The sequence below is a fragment of the Aphis gossypii genome, unplaced genomic scaffold (genome assembly GCF_020184175.1).
Source record: "Aphis gossypii isolate Hap1 unplaced genomic scaffold, ASM2018417v2 Contig00476, whole genome shotgun sequence".
Lineage (NCBI taxonomy): Eukaryota > Metazoa > Arthropoda > Insecta > Hemiptera > Aphididae > Aphis > Aphis gossypii.
Genome location: NW_026083125.1, coordinates 9,567 through 15,414, shown reverse-complemented (window position 1 = coordinate 15,414; position 5,848 = coordinate 9,567).

Below are 5,848 nucleotides of genomic sequence, written 5' to 3'. Positions count from 1 at the left end.
GATAACGGAAACTCATGTTTGCTCGCATTTATTGCAGCTATCTCAAAGTCGCTTATTATGTATTGAGGTGCTAAGTTTATATTATTGTCTTCAGCAAAATCAATTATATCCTAAAAAAAAAATGTTATAAATATTTTTATTATGTATTGCTTTAAATAGCTACTTTAAAAACGAGAACGCATTAAAGTAAATTCATTTCTAAATTATAAATATATAAGCTTGAAAAACAGATGTCTAAATTAATAAAAAATGTTGCATTTTCATTATTACCTGATACATTTGGTTATAACATTGCTCTCTTTTACTTGTCATAAGAACATATACTAGAGGCAAAACTCTAGAGTTGTCACCGAAACCAACTTGTGCGTGAATAGTATACAGTTGCGTAAATATAGTAGGCACTGTTTAAAAGTACCGTCAACTATCCAAAACATTGATTGACTGAGTTCTTGAACGTTATTCACAGTAGAAAATACAAGTATCTTATCTTCACCTAAAATAAATAGAAAAAAAACTAAATTTAGATTGCATAATTATTAATTTATTAACAAACCTATTACTGATTCTTTAATGAGAAATATTTGATCAGATAGTGTTTTTTTTCAAATTATCCGGTATATTAAGATCATCAATTGAATTTGGTTCTGTATGGTGGTGAGTAATACGTGCACGCTTTATTTTTTTTCGTTGTGCTTCATAACTAGGAAGATAAGGTTTTATATTCTCTGAAACGTTGGATTGTGTAGATTGAATAATTTGGGACGGTTTATTTGTTGTAGACCGGGCTGTATCTTAATATTTAATTTAATTTAAATTACTAAATAGGCTTAAAAAAAATTTCTAATAATTTTTATTTACCTTTTAATATAGAATTTGCAATAGCAACTGGAGCTCGACTAGCTTCTGGAGCATGATTATGGTCATTATCGGATCTCAACTTATGTCTTCCATCAATTAAAAAAGTGGACGCACGCCCTTTGAATTTAAATAATACTTTTTTTTCACAATTCCAATAATACAGATCGTCTCTATTTTTATCTTTAACCATTAAATAACCTTTCACTACCAATTTTTCTCGTCCTTGTTGTGACAGGACAATATCACAATATTCTTCCATATTTTCACCTGTACTGTATAAATTCCACACAGAGACTGCGAGTATCTTCAAAGACTCAATTAAATTTACACAGTTGGAAAAAGGCACCGTATCAATTGAGTGTTTGTTGTCGCACAATAAAATGTTTCGATTAAATAATAAATCGATTAGATTAAAATAAAAATATAAATTAAATGTGAAATTAAATTACTACAAATATTCGGTGTTTACTATAGTTGCGGTCAAAATCAAAAATTACGTACTAGTTCAGGTCACCCTTCAAAAAGGTTACATACTACCTAATTTAGAAACATAATAATCAACATTTGTTTTCCTATTAATATCGAAAAGATAACAGACTTAGGACTGTATACACTCTTATTTATTATGTAGGTATAGTTAAAAATGTTGATACCTACATGGATTATGTTTGAATGAAGTGGTTAGACTTCACTGAAAAAAATATATACTTCATAATGAAAAATGCATGTTGTTAATTACTAACAATGAGTTGTTTGTCCAAGTAACACAGAAGTTATTAATTCAAACCTAAATGTTCGTATTGATAAAACAATTCATCTTACAAATAATAATTTATCAAACCGGGCATGAACAGTTTTTAATGAATTAACAATGTATTATTATTTAAAAAAATATTATTTTGTCATATTTATAAGTATATTGTTTCAATTGATAATATTATTATATAAATAATATTCATTATGACAAATTGTTTCATAAGAACAAGAAATCTGTATGCACATTACTACATTAGGCATATTCATATATTTTATATACCGATATAATACCACTTAAATAATTAATAATAATAATAATTGTTATAAAATATTTTTCAATGTGACAATTTCTTTATTAAATGAACGATATTTTAAAAGTTAGTATTATACGCACCGTTTACGTTAGTTCTATTTATATCGTTATGTCGTCGCGCGGGTTTCTGTTGTTTGGGATTTACCAGATATTTAACAATCTTATTTGTTCAACTAATACACAAAACTGTTGTCATGAAAATGTTCTTTATCATTTATCAATAATATGTGTTTCTGTATTCACTCCGCACTCGGAATGTCTGTATTTTGGTTCTGTTTGCATTTTGCTTTTAACCGTCCAGTACTCCAGTTTCCACGTCATTCACAAATCACGTTTTCAGACTGCACTACTGCAGTGTAGTTTTAAGTTTATGAAGTTTTTCCAAGGTGCCTGAGTTTTATACGCCTACATTATTTTAATAATCGTCTCAACGGTAAAAACGATATAGGTAAGTACTTATTATATATTAATAACGCTAATAAGACATAATGAAGTGTTTTGTATGTAAACACAATTTAGAAAATCTAAAGTCGTTAATAATTCATTTTAGAATTTTCCATTCTCTTCATGCATATAGTTCTTATAAATGCATTGAAGATAGTTGTAGTCAGTCATTTCAAAACTTAAATAGTTTTAAAAAACATGTTAATACTAAGCACTTAATCAATTTGCCTTTAAATGAAATCGAAACGTCAACAAATATTTTAAATTCAGCCACTTATTTACCTACTGATAATATTTCTGCTGATGATGAATTACTTTGTGACACTTTTCAACCTAACAATTCACCAATACCTTTTGACTTGAACGCAGCATCTTATTTAGTATATTAGTCTGCTGTTGAATTTACTTTAAGTTTGCATAACAATAATAATTTTACTCTTCGAGATATATTAAATATTCAAAAAAGTATTGCAGAAAACATAATTAAACCTATTTCTACTATTTTAGATAATATTGTTAAAACACATATTAAAGATCCAATGTTGTTAGAATTTAATAATGTAACATCAGTTATTTCCGATCCTTTTAAATTTTGAAACTCTGAGTATCTATTGAATAAATGGCTCATTGAAAATAATTTTGCTACAAATATCCAACAATTTATCATTAATAATGAAATTGGTATAACCAGACAATCAGGTGATGTTGTATATGATGAACAAATAACAAAAGGTATACTCTCACCACTGCAATTTCAATTCAGAAGATACTTTGAATATGATGATAACCTTCTAAAAACTTTAAACAAAATTAACGAGTTAAATAAACCAAATAATGTCTTATCACATTTTATTCAAGGAAAATTATGGAAACAAAAAGTATTGAACTTTCAAAACAAGACTGTTATACCTTTCTTTTTATATATTGATGATGTTGAGATTAATAATCCATTAGGATCTCATGCCACCATTCAAATGATATCAGCTTTATATTATAGTTTTCCTGTACTAGAGAACTCTTCTAAACTTTCTAACATATTTTTAGCTGGGTTACTAAAATCTAAGGATGTGAAAGACTTTGGAAATGATGTCTGTTTTAACCAATTAATAGATGAAATTATATTTCTAGAACGAGAAGGTTTGTCAATTTCAACATCTAAAGGCAATATACATGTTCATTTTATTTTAGCCATTATTTTGAGTGATAATTTAAGTATAAACAGCTTTCTAGAATTTTCCAAGTCATTTTCAGCTAATTTTTTTTTTGTCGTTTCTGTAAAGTACATAAAAACGAGTCACATAATATGAGCATAGAAAACTTTGAGTTATTAAGAAACAGAAATAATTTTAACACAGATATAATAATTGATAATTTTTCATTAACAGGCGTTTATAAAGAATCTCTCTTAAACAAAATACCTTCATTTCATGTCACTAGTAACTATTTCGTTGATGTTATGCATGATATGTTTGAGGGTGTTTGCCATTATGATTTATGCCATGTTATTAAATATTATACAGAGTATTTGAAACTTTTTTCTTTAGAAACATTAAATCACCGCAAATCTAATTTTGAGTATGGAACAATTGAAGTAGGAAATATTAGCCCTCCTATTAAAAAAAAACATCTAGATAAATTCCATCTTAAAATGTCTGCTAGGGAAATGATGTCGTTTGTTTTTTTTTTCCAATAATAATTGGAGAACTAATACCAGAAAATGATGAAATTTGGGCATTTGTTTTAGTTTTAGTTCAAATTATAGATTTATTACTATCATTTAAATTTATAGAAGAAAAAATAATTTTACTACAACAGCTTATAAAACAACATAACACTAATTATGTTTTACTCTTCGGAGATAATCTTAAACCAAAACATCATTTATTAATTCACTACCCTTCAATTATAAAATATTCTGGTCCACCTCGTCACTATTGGTGCTTTCGTTTTGAAGCAAAACACAAAGAATTAAAACTGTATGCTCATGCAACAACTTCTAGAAAACACATAACTTTAACATTAGCAAAAAAGTTTCAATTAAAATTTGCATACTCACTCATTCAACAACCTATACCCACAATTGTGTTAAAAGAAAAAGATATAGTTTTAAGCCAATATAGTGCCTTTATTTGTAATTCATTAAATATATTAGACTCTCAGTTCACTAGTTATAGAGAAGTTGATTATAAAGGTACATCATATAAAGGGGGTTATTTTTTAACTGATTTTGTTAATGATGGTATGTGTTAACATGAAATTGTTGAAATTTTTATTATTTACAATGAAGAAAAAGACGTTAAACTCTTAACACAACAAATAAAAGTTGAATATTTTCATCCTCATTATGAGTCCTATATTGTGGATTGTAGCAAAATTATATCAATGCAAAATTTCAATGATATAACATATTTTCATAGTTTTCCAATAAATATTTCTCAGCTTGCTAATGGGCAGTCATTTATTAGGGCAAAAGAATATTTATAATTGATTACTGTAAAAGAATATTTTAGTACCTTTCTTAAAAAACAAACTAAGTGTAAATACCAAATTGTATATTATATATGTGTCTATATTTTGTTCATAACATAAATTGTAAGTGTTTTATTTAGGTAGTTAAGTGCAAAAATGCAAAATATTAACGACTTTAGCTCTTTTCATCAAGATTGCGAATATCTATTTCCAAACAACATTCATTTTTCTCAAAATAATAATAAGTAATAACATAGCTATGTCTCAGACAACATTTCCTACTATGAATGTTCAAAGCGACAATCTCAGCCACAATGAAATATCAAATTTCCAACTAAGTTTGTCAGAAGAAGATTCATCTGATATAAAAAAAACTACTAATAAGTTGGGATTTAAGTGATATAGTTGATACATGTTTGAGTAAATATACCCAAATTTTAAAAGTTTATTTCATAAAAAAATGTATTTTATGGAGTTTGATTTATCACCATTGATATCATTAATTTTAAAACATGAACCATAGCTTCTGTGCATGAACAATTATTTTTATCTTGATTTGATATTACAGAAGAAGTAATTGATATAAGCATACTTAAGTCTATGGACAAGTCACAGTCAGAAAAACTTTTAACCTCATTTCCATATGGGATACAAATAAAATTTTGGAACTGTTTGAAATCTTGGCAAAGTACATTCAATGTTGACAATACAAATACGAGTGAACATCAAATTACAAAAAATAACATTCCTGTTAGTTTGATTGAAAATGAAAAACCATTAATTCATTTAGTAAGCGTGTTCAATGACTGTTCCCAAGGTAAAAATGATAAAACAATTTGATATAATATTATAGACTATAGAGTGTAACAGAACTATTTAACTAATATTCTAATATTTTATTAACTTATAATTTAACTAAAAATTATTTAAATTACAGAAAAAATATGTCTTACATTAGTTCTGTACACTTTAAATAGTTTTGTTACCCTCTGTATATGTATTAGATAT